At 48.8% G+C, this 14,541-nt stretch overlaps 1 pseudogene; it reads right to left on the bottom strand.

The window, feature by feature from the left end:
* Positions 1-2,604: 2,604 nt before the first annotated feature.
* Positions 2,605-4,601, bottom strand: LOC123084356 (uncharacterized; annotated as a pseudogene).
* Between the last annotated feature and the right edge of the window lie 9,940 nt (positions 4,602-14,541).

The raw sequence follows: 14,541 nt of genomic DNA, 5'->3' as shown, positions 1-14,541 counted from the left end.
ACAGTTTCAGGTCACCATAAAAAAATCTCAAGTGCGACAATTCACGGGAACCATAGCAAGTGGGTGAATACAACTAATATAACTAATGTGATTCTCTCAATTTAATGGTCAAATAAATATGCAAAGTACTATAATGGTAATGTGTATTGTTCTCGTGTCTCTCTCCTTTTTTAGTGATGGTGGTGCTCAGTAAGGTGATCCATGTGAGGCGAGAAGTATGACACTAAGATGCACAAGGTATGAGTAGTAGCGTTAGTTAGGTTTGTTTTGGGGAGCGGGATATATAGATATATACAATACATGTTCTACCTTTTTTTTGGACAGTTGATAGAGCGTGTGAGGATGATAACGCCATAACGGTTGCCCAACTGTGAACAGAACCGAACTTGCCTCACTATTTAGGACTGCTTAACCTTTACGTGGTTAAGACTCACAAACGTTGGGCACCCGATCTGTTTTCTGAACTACGGGGGCAGCCAAGTAGTGGCCAACTCCTTACCGGCCAAAGTTTTGTTTCTCAGCAACTTGGATTGGATGTCATGGAAATTATTAAATACTTCTAAAAAAAAGGCTTCAAATTCAGTTTATACACACACTGGATTTTCGATTAAAAAGCATACTAGGATCACACATAATGCAGTGCAATGTAAAGATTATTTTTTTCATGGATGTGTGTGTTTAACACGGTCTGTCCATATCATGGAGCATGTAGATTGCTCCTGGTCTATCCCACTGATTCTTGAGTCTTGTGTTGAGCTTATCAAAGCACTGCCCTAAGTAGAACATGACTATTAATGTGACAACACGGATCTAAGGTCCGCCACACTCGCGTGGTGTGACATACGCTAATGTCCTAAATGCGCGTCTGATGGCAACTTTACCCAAGGGAACTAGGTTGTAGAGCTCTTCGTGTGATCTTGCGTTGCCCTTTGCATACGGAGGTAGTAGCTCCGGGTAATAGTGGCCAATGGGCTATTTGGTGGACCTTGGCACAACAGGATTGACCATTTTGAAGTGGTTCCGCCGCCTATAAGTGTTATTGAAACCCTTGGGCGTATAAGTCATCATTGCAAAGAGCAATGGTGGTTGTCCACCAAGGTTACAATGTCCAGCATGTTAAACATAATAAAACGGTTGGGTTGGCCCTCAATAACATCCAGCCTGGGGGCAAGAAACCTAGGCAACAGGACTTTTGGTGGGTCGCGACTGCCTAGATATCTCAGTTCCATCTAATATCTCAACTTGCAGTCACATCACACCACAAAAATTATATTCTAGATATGATACCTAGATCATCAATGTGATGGTTGGTACCTGAACTTGAATCTTAAATTCCTGGCTAAATAAGCAGAGGGCTGGATAGTGCAAACATGAGTGAATATGGTGAAATATGAGAGGGTATATATTGTGCTCAATGCAGCTGAAGAAACTTGGGAAGCATGCCACAAGTATGACACCAAATAACATGTACAACTCATGAGCTATACTTCTGATTGGATTATTACTTATGACGCAAAATCTATCATCCGTGTAGCATGTGCCAGGATTTGTCCGTGGTCTGTCACAATATCTGGATGATCATTCTTAGACTTGATTTTATATATACTCCCTCCGTCCTGAATTTCTTGTCACTAAAAAGGGTAGAAATTGGTGTATCTAGAGCTAAATATACATCTAGATACATCCATTTCTGTAACAAGTTATTCGGGACGGAGCGAGTAGTAAGTTGTACTAGTGCAAAACTATCATACTTGTCAAATTAATAATCTGCGGTGTGGGCCATATGGCTCGCACATTTGTGCGGCTAGTTTTATCTTGTATTACCATATACTCCTGCTGTTCCTAAATATATGACGTTTTGGCAATTCAAATTATTTGTTGATAATTTTGTCATGTCAACCCCCAATTATTTGTTGATCTTACTTGTTATTAGATTACAACTTTACAGTATAATGTTGGACTCGAGTATTGCCTAACCTCTATTTCCCTTTTCCAATAAAACATTCAGCATTATTCACTGTAATTTATGGATCTCGTCTCTTCAAAGTACTAGGGATCTGCGGGCCTCGGGAGGAGGAAGCGAGCGAGGGGAAAGGGAGAGGAGAGGATGCTGGACGCGGCGCTCGGGACCTTATCCCTTCGCTCGTCGCTACAGCAATGCGCGCACTACTCATAGATGAATAAAAGGAGACGTGGCTGGTGCCGCTAGTTGGGCGCATGCACTAGCTCATCCTTTATATGTTCAATTTCTAGTTTCTCTACAAAACAAGTATTTCTAGTTTCTCTCTGCAAAAAAATAAGTATTTCTAGTTTCTACTCCCTTCGTTCCTAAATATAAGACCTTTTAGAGATTCCAATACAAACTACATACGAAGCAAAATGTGTGAATCTACACTCTAAAATGCATCTATATATATCTATATGTAGTTTGTATTGAAATCTCTGAAAGGTCTTATATTTAAAAACCATATTTAAAAATGGAGGGAATACTACCTTATTTGCATATGTATGATTTTACACATTACATATGTCTTCCTTTGCATCATAAATCCAACATGTTCCCCGTGCTACAAAATTTCATCTCCACATGGTTTCGCACAACCATAAAAAATCTCAAGGGTAACATTTGACGGTACTCAAGAATACTTGGCCTGGTTCTTCCTTCTCTACCATATAACCCCAGGTTGCCATCATAGCAAGTGGATGAATACAACTTTTACACTGCATTTGGGACTCGGCGGTTTATTGTAAAGAATATATTCTGAATTCATACTATATATCGACACTTCAGAGATTTTGGTACTGAGGATAGAGTGAATACGTTGCCCTTAGGTACTCTACGATCTCAGCGCTTTCGAACATCTTGACCCCCGTGTTAGGATCCTCGATATAAGGCGCCTGCAAAGACAATACGATAAATGTCACACACTACTAAGCCATGTGAATGCAAAGGTTTAGCAACAGCATGAATCACAAGGTTCCAGACCTGGAAAAGGCCATGTTTCTTGAAAAATTCCGGTCGCTTGGGGCTGCCACGAGCACAACTGCAGCAACAAAGGAAAAGTTAATTCCAATGTTGTTTGACGCTACAAAGATGTATTGTGTCAACAAGATACTGCACTTATGGCATATATAAAAAGTAGATCTTATGATGGCAGAGTATTTAGCTATCTATTTACAGATGTGTCGTGAAGTTTCCAATATCGAATACCTGTGTAGCAGGTGTGGCAACTCCAATTCAACAAGGGCCCCTAGTGCTATTTTACAGAAAGGAGATCCCTGGCGACAAAACATGTACTGGTCAGGTTCTGGGACTGGTACCACACGAAAACAAAAAGCAAAGAATTAGACCTCGTAAGCCCAGATCTCTATCGGCTGGGTTGGAAGCTTTGAAACAGTGTATGAAGATCATGCTTGTTGGTCAAATATGATTCAGATATTACATTAGAAAGAAACATAAAATTTGATACAGCAACGACAGATATCACCTACGAACCCACAGAATTGGTAAGGAAATTCTTGCATACCATATAAGGGAACTGTTTCTCCCCTCCCGTTTCTAAAACCGTTGGACGAAATGTTGGCTTCTCTCACCTGAAAATTTTAAATGGCAATAGTAAACACCAAGATTGTCCATGCAAGAAATAGTCAGCTAAAAAATGCAGTTGTAGCAAACATAAAAGATATTCACCATTCAACAAAACGGACAGCTGAAAGTTTTAGCCAGAATACACCAACAATTGAAGCAAAGAATAAATTAGAGACAGAGAAAATTATCAGCCCTTGTGTTGCTCAATTTTAAACCCAGCTGGAAGAGGATCCAAGGGGAAGAACCCTATGAAAAAGTGGCCGGTGCCGAGGCAGAAAGGAAGGGCGAGGGGACGCGCCAGCGACGCTGCAGAGCTGGTTATCCTTGACAGCGAAGCGCCTGGGCACCGGGGCACCAACCCGGCTGGCGGTGAGAACTACCGCGGCTCGTCGGAGGCGGAGACGGAGTCAGGCTGCATGGCGACCTCGGGTTAGCTGACACGGTCCTCCAGGTGCCAGTCGTGGATGCCATGCGCGAGGAGAGCAGAGGCCGCGGCGACCATGCATCCGCCCGCGGCACGTGTTGCGGGAGGAGGAAGCTGCCGCCGGAGCGAGCGAGTGGACAGGAGCGGAGCGGGAAGGTATCTCCACGAGCTCGGTTTAAATTCAGAAAGATTGTTGTTATTAAATTCAGAAAGATGGTTTTAATCAGTTCCGTGTCAATTTCAGAACTGATCCAAATAGATGTTCTTTCCCATAATTTTCTGCACGATTGGCAATGTTTTGAGTCCAGAATTTTGGAACTGATCGAAAGACCACCTCGACTCCAAGTGCTGCTAAGGAGTGGGGCGTTGCATGGACGGGGGAAGCAAAAAAGAGTTGATGGAGGTTGCCAGATCACGTGGCAGAGAGGGTGAACAGGTTTATTGGGTTGACACCGCACAACACACCCAAACCCAGGAGGAAGTGTAGAGGGTTGGGCTGCTGGGTGGCGTCTCCGATGCCATCTGCGTGGGCACCATCTGCGTGGGCACCATCTGGGAGTCATTGGAGATGTTGAACGGGACAATCATGGCGGCCCAAGCCTTCGAAAGCATGTTGACTAAGCTTGCGGCAACATACGATGCGAGGCGCGTGTGTAGCCCTGAACCTTGAAGGTGGAGCCAAAGAGGAATACAAACTTCTGCCCTGTGACACGACAAAATATTTGGCGTAGACATGATACCCAGCTCAATCAAACTGTTGTGTGCTAAACAGAAATCACATCTAGATTCCTTGCTATATAAGCTCATGGCAGCCCCGCAGAAATAGAAACAGAGGGATGGGTTGCCCAAATATGAATAGATATAGTGAAATATGCAAGCTATATATATTGAGCCAAACAGCACCGAAGAACTTGGCAATCATGTAGGAAGTATGACACCAAGTAACATGTACAACTAATGAGCTGCTATTATTTATTGGACTTTTTTTCCTCCAAATCTATCTATCCATCCGTGTAGCATGTGACACACACTATCTAGATGATGTTTTTTTAAAAAAAATAACTATTGAAAGCATTATACTCCAGCATAATATCATCCATGTACTGTCGAACTCATTTTTTAATTGCTTCCGATTTGACTAGTGTTGAACATATCTGTGCATGTATCTGTTAGGATAATCTTCTATCGGCCCCGCCTCTAGTTTCCTTGTATAGATGAGGCTGAGGGCTGCCCTTGTACCCATATATATGTGCACCGTACACCCGATCAATACATCGAGAGTTGCATTGCCTTCCACATGGTATCAGTTTTTTTTGGATCCAACACTAGCTTCCGCTCCTAGCCGCCGCCGCCGCAGCTCCTTGCTGCCGCCGCCGCCGCCATCCACCCGCGCCGCCGTCGCACCCTTCCGCCGCCGCGCGCGCCTCCCTCCCCTCCCTCCTTCCCGATCCACCCCTCCTCCCTCCCCGCGTCGCCTCCTCTCCCGAGCCGCCACACCCGCCTCCCTCCCGAGCCGCCTCCATCCCCTCCCGAGCCACCACACCCGCGCCGCCACCCCTCCCCTCGGTCGCCGCGCCACCCATGGCCTCTCCTCACTCCGCCGCCTCCCTCCCCTCCAACCCCTTCGAGGGTCCGGCCCCTCCTCCCGTCAAGGTTGTCCGCGATCTGGACATCTTCGCCCGCGTCCCCGTCGTGCTCGACTACGCCACCTCCACATATTACGCATGGAAAACCTACTTCTCCCTCGTCTTCCGTGAATACCACCTCATCGATCACGTTGATGGCTCCGTTGACTCCGGTCTCATGTACGCGGACGACGACTGGCTGACCATTGACGCCACCATCACTCGTTGATTGTACCAAACCATCTCCAAGGACATCTTCCACACCATTGTTTGCGACACTGACGACGCGCAGATGGTGTGGGCGAAGCTGAACGGGCTCTTCCTCGACAACGCCCTCCAGCGCCGCATCTTTCTTCAGCAGGAATTTTTTGGGTGCCATCAGCTTGACTGGTCCATTGACGATTATTGCATGCGCCTCAAGAAACTCGCTGACGAACTCCGCGACCTCGGGGAGCGGGTCTTCGACGACCTCCTTCTCAGCACGCTTACCGCCGGCCTGAACGAGGAGTTCAGCAACGCGGCCTCCAACCTTACGTTCCTCCCGGACCCGACCTTTCCTAGGGTTGTGGCTTATCTTCGGTTGGAGGAGAGGAGGATGAAGATGGTGAAGTCCCGTGCCACGCACACAGCTCTCGCGGCGGGTACCTCCCGCGCCGCTCCCCCCACCGCGCCGCCGCCGTCGCCGGCCTCCTACTTCCAGGCGCCTCCGGCGCCCGTCTACCAGCCGCCGCCCCCTGCCCTTGATCGTTGCCGCAGGAGGCGCCACGGCAAGAAGCAGCAGCAGCAGCACGGCGCGGGGGGGGGGGGAGGGGGGGCACCCGCCAGCCGCAGCAGCAGCAGCTACCCCCGGCCCCATGGGCCGCCGCGACCAACCCTTGGACGGGGGTGGTCCACGCGTACACGATGCCCGTGCCGCGGGCCCCCGTCCCGGTGCGCATCAGGCACTCCTCACCGCCCCGGGCGGCTATCCCGCCGCGGCTCCTCCGTACACCGTGCCTGGCGGCTACGCTGCTCCGGGTGGTTACGCTGCCCCGGGTGGCTACACCGCCCCTCCGGTCGCGGCCGCCGCCCTTCCGGCGGCCCCATGGGACCCGGCCCTCCTTGCGGCGCTCCACTCCGCTCCTACACCCAACACGTACACCGGAGGCGGTGACTGGTATATGGACTCCGGGGCTACCACCCACATGAATTCCAACCCCGGTAACCTCAACTCCGCATTTCCAGTTTCCAGCGCATGCCGTATTACTGTTGGGGACGGGTCTTCCCTTCCTATTACTCATGTGGGTCATGCCTCTTTTCCGTTTAACTCTACACCCATTCATATGTCTAATGTCTTAGTTTCACCTGAGTTAGTCACTAATCTTTGTTCCGTTCGTTCTCTTACACGTGAAAATCCTATAACTGTTGAATTTGATGAAGTGGGTTTTTCTGTTAAGGACGCCCGTACCCGGATGGTGCTCCACCGTTGTGACAGCCCGGATGGCCTCTACCAGGTGACCTCCACCGACACTTCCACATCCACTCCGGTCGCTCTCTCCGCCACGGTGGACCTTTGGCATGCTCGGTTGGGACATCCGAACCCAGCCACCCTTCGTCACATTCTTAGGACTTTTTCATTCACGTGTAATAAAACCGATGATCATACTTGTCATGCTTGTCGTCTTGGTAAGCATATCCGTCTTCCGTTTAGGACGTCATCATTGGTGGCGTCGTATCCATTTGAGTTGATTCATAGTGATTTGTGGACATCTCCTGTTGCCAGTAATACGGGTTTTTTATACTATCTGGTCATACTTGATGATTTTTCGCACTATGTGTGGACCTTCCCGTTGAGGAGAAAATCTGATGCACTCTCCGTTCTCACCACCTTTTACTCCTATGTCGCCACGCAGTTTGGGCGTCCCATCCATGCCTTGCAGACTGATAACGGGAAGGAGTTCGACAACGTCGGGGTTCGCACCCTCCTTGCCACACACGGCACGATTCTTCGTCTCACTTGCCCGTATACCTCGCAACAAAATGGTCGCGCCGAACGGATCCTTCGCACACTTAATGACTGCGTGCGCACCCTTCTTTTCCATGCCAATGTCCCGCCCCGGTTTTGGCCGGATGCTCTCTCCACCGCCTCTCTTCTCATCAACGTCCGTCCAACTCGTGCTCGTGGAAACTATGCACCACATCAGCTCCTCTTCGGCAGCCCACCCTCATATGATGATCTTCGTGTTTTTTTGTGTCTTTGTTATCCTAATCGCCTCCACCACTCCTCACAAACTTGCACCTCGCTCCATGGCATGCATCTTTCTCGGATACCCACCAAACACCAAAGGCTATCGCTGCTATGATCCGGTTTCCCACCGAGTCTTCACTTCACGACACGTTTACTTCGACGAGAGGTCTTTTCCTTTTCACCAAGTACCACCGCCGGCTGATTCGTCATCATCACCCGCGCCCCCTGGTGCCTCTCGCGGAGGCCGCTCCCTTGCGCTTGGGCCCCCTCCTGGCTTCGGGCCCCCTGCAGCGCGCAGGCCCCCTCCCGGCTATGGCGCCCCGGCTGCGCCTGGGCCGCACTCTAGGTCCACGGCGACGGACCCAGACCTCTCGGCACCGGCCACGGCGCCCCCAACTCCCGTTGAGTCCGCAGCCCGGTCAGCGAGCGCATCTCCTGCGCCTGACCCGGGTTCCTCGACGGCCTCCACCGGTCCGGTTGCTTCCTCGCTGGCAGCCACAGCGCCACCGACTCCCGTTGAGTCCGTAGCCCGGGCAGCGAGCGATTCTCCAGCGCCCGGCCCTGGCTCCTCGACGGCCTCTTCGCCGGCCTCTTCGCCGGCCTCGTCGCCGCCCCCGCCGGCAGCCCCGGAGACCCACATGGTCACACGTGCACGCGCCGGTATTCACCGGCCCAGCAACCGTTATCCTGCGGACGAGTACCTACTCGCTGCCTCAACGTCTGCGCCGTCACCTCTCACGTTGTCCGCTCGAGCCGCCCTTCGCGACCTGCACTGGCTCACGGTGATGCAGGAAGAGTTCGACGCGCTAGTGCGCAACCGCACTTGGCAGCTTGTCCCGCGGCCACCCCATGCCAACGTCATCTCTGGCAAGTGGGTATTCCGGCATAAGACTCGTCCTGATGGGTCTCTCGAGCGCTATAAGGCTCGGTGGGTGGTCCGTGGATTTCGGCAACGCGCCGGAGTCGACTTCACCGACACGTTCGCCCCGGTTGTCAAACCGGGCACGATTCGCGCAGTTCTTCAGCTCGCGGTCTCTTGCGCCTGGCCGGTGCATCAGATGGATGTGTCGAATGCATTCTTGCATGGCCATCTTTCGGAGCAGGTGTTCTATCAGCAGCCAGCCGGCTTCGTCGACGCGGCTCAGCCTGATCATGTGTGCCTGCTTTCCTGCTCTTTGTACGGGTTGAAGCAGGCCCCTCGCGCCTGGTACCAGCGGATCGTCGGCTTCTTGCAGCAGCTTGGGTTTCAAGCTACTCGCTCCGACGCCTCGCTGTTCGTCTTCCACCAGGCTCCGGCGACCGCTTACCTGCTCCTCTACGTCGACGACATCATCCTGATGGCTTCCTCGCCCGAGCTACTTCGCCAGCATACTGCTCGCCTCAGCGCTGAGTTCGCCATTAAGGACCTCGGCCCGTTGCACTACTTCCTCGACATTGAGGTGGTACGACGCGCCGATGGGTTCTTTCTCCATCAGCAACAGTATGCACAGGACCTTCTTGAGCGGGCAGGCATGCTTAACTGCAAGCCTGTCCCCATGCCTATCGACACGAAGGCCAAGGTCTCTGCGCTCGACGGCTCCCCCGCGGCAGATGCAGCGTTTTATCGCTCCATCGTCGGCGCTCTCCAGTACTTGACACTCACTCGGCCTGACCTGCAGTACGCCGTTCAGCAGGTGTGTCTCCACATGCACGCCCCTCGTGACACTCACTGGAACCTGGTGAAGCGGATTCTTCGGTACATCCGCGGCACCACGGCTCTGGGCCTTACATTGACGGCCTCGCCCTCGATTGACCTGGTTGCCTACAGTGACGCCGATTGGGCTGGCTGCCCGGACACCCGACGCTCGACTTCAGGCTACTGCGTCTACCTGGGGCCCTCGCTCATATCGTGGTCGTCTAAACGACAACCTATGGTATCCCGCTCCAGTGCCGAGGCCGAGTATCGTGTTGTGGCCAATGCCGTTGCCGAGTGCTCGTGGCTTCGTCAGCTTCTCCAGGAGTTGTTTCTTGACGTCCAGAAGGCCACCATTGTCTACTGCGACAATGTTTCTGCGGTCTACCTCTCCGCCAACCCCGTTCATCATCATCGCATGAAGCATATTGAGCTCGACATTCACTTCGTGCGAGAGCAGGTGGCTCTTGGGCGCGTCCGCGTTCTTCATGTTCCCACTGCCCAGCAGTTTGCCGATGTCATGACAAAGGGGTTACCGACGCCTACATTCGAGGAGTTCCGGTCCAGTCTATGTGTCACTGGTGACGCATCGACTGCGGGGGGATGTTGAACATATCTGTGCATGTATCTGTTAGGATAATCTCCTACCGGCCCCGCCTCTAGTTTCCTTGTATAGATGAGGCTGAGGGCTGCCCTTGTACCCATATATACGTGCACCGTGCACCCGATCAATACATCGAGAGTTGCATTGCCTTCCACAACTAGTATGAAAAACGGTGGCCCATATGGCCTATACGTCATATGTACCTAGTTGTGTATCGGCAGGTGGATCAGTTCCTTTTCGAACGTGCGAGTGTCCAGGCATCTGAGCATGGCCAGGTACGCGGGTATTCGGACACGTATAGACACTCATGGCCGGCCGGTACACACGTATTCGGGTACGTGCGCGCCCATCCGACCGGTGCAAGTATTTGGATACATGCATACCACGGTACACACACATGGCCACGACCATGCATGTCATCATCGTATACTTGATCACGATGCATGCATAGATGGGTACGTGAAGGAGCACCTACGTGCATGAATCAATATCTAGCTAATGTTGTAGTACACATGTGTATCCTTGACAGTGCCCTTTTTCTCCTTTTTTTTTGTTTTTTTACAACTAGCAAAGTGGCCCGCTCTTCACGCGGGCTAGTATTTAGAGGGTGCTTGGATACGTTTTAGTCCCATGACTAAAAGTAGTGAGACTAAAACTTGCTAGCATCACCCATGCTTGGATCCATATACTAAAGAGACTAAAATCAAGTTAATGAGCATTTATTATCCTCCAAACCCTCCAATCCAGAACTCACTTGTGTTTAAAGAGAGAAGTTAAATGAGGAGAGAGAGGACTATTTCATATTTTAGTAGGTTTCCTCTGACTAAAAAATTTTAGCCTCAAGACTAGTCCTACCCTCTTTTTAGTCAGGGGTGTTTGGAACTTTAGCCTCTAAAAGAGACTAATAGTCCCTTGGATCCAAGCACCCTCTTAATATAGTTTGGTTGCAATAAGTTCATATTTAGCAGATCTTTGGGTTGGTCGTGAAGTGGTGATTTTAATGATATAAGAGTTACCCCTTTAATGTTTCGGGAGGCTATGTTGTTGCTCAACTATTTTAGTGGTACGTGCTCAAATCCACGGGTTTGCTTAATGTGGCTATAGTGATTTGTAAATGGTGTGTGCCTCGCTTGACAATCACGTTGTGACATATTAAAGTTTCCTATTTTTAGTATATAGTATTTTCCCAAGAAGTATCATATGCATGACATTTGAGTCAATATGGGTTATTTTGTAACGATTATATTTTTTGTTCATATTCCTATTAATTATATGTTAGCACAAATTTATTTTTAAAAAAAATTACATCACCCAAACTTACCTAATTTACGCTAAAAATACGTATATCCACTATACTTTTTTCCCTAGATGATGTACATCAATTATAGTTATTTTTTATAATTCATAGTTGATTATTTGTGTTATTTGTACTAAAATATCTTTTTCACTTGAATGGTTAGTTGATCTTTAGCTCAACATGCCCACGTAGATGCACACAACGTTCAGGCATCTGTCACGGTCTTCACACAGAGGCTGGTCTTGCCTGATCCCTGTTGTACCATTTCTCCTTTCCTTCCTTTCTGCGTTGACTCCCAATTGCTGCCGGTGACTGATGTCCAGCTACTAATAGAGCAAAGACACTCTCCATTTCTCCATTGACTCCCAAATTGATGTCGCCGGCTGATGTCTACGTAAACAAAGAGCACCGTCGGTGCTATTGCTGATTCGTTGTGGGCATGGATCTCATCTCCTGTAGCCAGCTTGGATCTAGACTGAGTTCATCCCCCATAAGACACATCCATATTAGTGAGTCAAGGCCGGCCGACACTTCATCTTCCTCCTCCATAGCAGCTGCTAACTTTGGCCTAGAAGTCCAACGTTTTTCCATCTCTTGTTCATGTCACATTTCCAACTTCTTCTTATCATATTCCTGTGTTTGTACCATTGAACCGATGTAATTAAGGTAGTGAAAATATTAATTTGTTTATGCCTATCCCTCAAAAAAAATTGTTTATGCCTATCAACCTTATTTGTACTTGGGATTGATATTGGCAGTAGCTCTCGTACCCCTATTCATATTCATGCTATCAAATATGTAATGACCCTCACATAGCAGTTAATATTAAGCGTCAATGTTAGGTATGGCTGAGTTGTTTCCATCAAATGCTTATGCATGTTTCCATTACTTATGCATATCAGTAGACCATATCCATCATGCCATATCATGGTAGCACTGATATGTTAGTTATTATTTTGAAGATAGTTTGTAGTATTCCCTATGTACCGGTGCATAAGTCACATTATGAAAACCAAATAATCCCAAACACTTAGGTGCAGTGCATTAACTACCCACCTCGTTCCCTGTTTTTTGTCTTGAAAAAAGAAATCGGCCAATAGGAGACGTGTGTCATGTGGACATTCAATGACTTGAGACTACATAGCATAACATGCGTCAATTCTTTGCATGCAATGGTATTAATTAGCAAATAAACATCATGTTCTCTCTCTTTTTTTCCATCTTGATCGTGGTGCACAACCTAAGATGACTAATACACCGGTACGGAGGCAATATACAAAATTTTCATTATTTATCCTCGTCTAATAAAAGGTCAGTATCAACATCTTATTGAGGAAGAACTATACTAAAATTGTGTTTTTCATGCCTTTAGAATATTTATTTATATACTATTACCCTTTGTCCATCCCTTAATTGCAACTCTTGATAATGCTACGTATAGTTCTCCATGTGAAAACACATGTTTAGGCAGAGATAGGTCTAATTTTTTAATCTGCAAGTTTCACCTCCCCTTGTTTATTTTTAGTCACCATACGATTGAACTAATAAATTAATTAAGGTATTATTTTACTGCAAACATAAAAGATATTCACCTTTCAACAAAACGGACAGCTGAAAGTTTTAGCCAGAATACACCAACAATTGAAGCGAAGAATAAATCAGAGAAAATTATCAGCCCTTGTGGTGCTCAATTTCAAGCCCGGATGGAAGATGATCCAAGGGGGTGAACCGTACGACAAAGAGGCCGGTGCCGAGGCGGAAATGCAGGACGAGGAACACGCCGACGATGCTGCCGAGCTGGCTATCCTTGACCGTGATGCGTCTGGGCACCGGGGGCACTAACCCGGCTGGCGGTGAGAACTCCGGGGGCTCGTTGCAGTCGGAGGCGGAGGCGGGCTGCATGGTGACCCTCGGGTTAACTGATGCCATCCTCCAGGTGCCGGTCGTGGGTGCGATGCACGAGGGGAGCATAGGTGGGAGGGGAGGCCGCCGCAGCCATGCATCCGCCCGCGGCACGTGGTGCGCAAGAAGAAAGCTGCCGCTGGAGCGAGCGAGTGGACAGGGGAGGAGCGGGAAGGTATCTCCATGAACTCGGTTTTAATTTATCGCTCTTTATATGTCTGGGTGCCTCAAAAGATTGTTGTTATTAAATTCAGATAGATGGTCGTAATCAGTCCCCTGTCTATTTCAGAACCATCGAAATAGCAGTTTTTTCCCATAATTTTCGAGTCCAGAATTTCGAGACTGATCGAAAGACCACCACGACTCCAGGTGCTGCTAAGGAGAGAGGTGTTACATGGAAGGGAGAAACGGAAAGAGTCAATGGAGGTTGACGGATCATGTGCAGAGAGGGTGAACAGGTTTGTTGGGTTGACACCGCATAGCACACCCAAACCCAGGAGGAACTGTAGAGGGTCGGGCTGCAGGATGGCGTTGCCGATGCCATCTGCGTGGGCACCAGCACGACATCTGGGGAGTCATTGGAGATGTTGAACGGTGTTGGAAATCCGCCCTTTGGATTAATCACATCAGATCAAGACGAACACGTGCACAGAAAATTTATGGCCAAAGGCACATGCATTCTTTTTTCTCTCTTTATTTTTCTTGTTTTCACCACGGTGTTACAAAATTTCATAGCGTGATGTGCATATATATATGCACAGCCAGCCGACCAAATATACCAATCTAAACCTATGCGTACTCCAACTCCACTCGGACAATAACTAAACTTAGCCTAGACTAGTACACAGAACAATCTGACCTAAACTATTACTAGCACAGGACACGGGTCTGATCACTAATCCTAGCCGGACTCACTAATTAACTATCATGACACAACATGTGTCCTAACTTGCGCCAATAGGTTTAGATTACTCTAACAAACGGGACAATCATGGCGGCCCAAGCCTTCGAAAGCATGTTGACGAAGCTTGCGGCAACATACGATGCGAGGCGAGTGCAGCCCTGAACCTTGAAGGTGGAGTCAAAGCGGAATACATGAGCTGGTCAGTTTTCTTTAATATCTCAACTTCTGCCCTATCACACGACAAAATATTTGGTGTAGACAAGATACCAGCTGAATCAAACTGTTGTGTGCTAGACA

The sequence above is a fragment of the Triticum aestivum genome, chromosome 4A (genome assembly GCF_018294505.1).
Source record: "Triticum aestivum cultivar Chinese Spring chromosome 4A, IWGSC CS RefSeq v2.1, whole genome shotgun sequence".
In the NCBI taxonomy this organism is placed as follows: Eukaryota; Viridiplantae; Streptophyta; class Magnoliopsida; order Poales; family Poaceae; genus Triticum; species Triticum aestivum.
The sequence above is the reverse complement of the archived record's forward strand: the minus strand, read 5'-3'. Positions and strand labels throughout refer to the sequence as shown.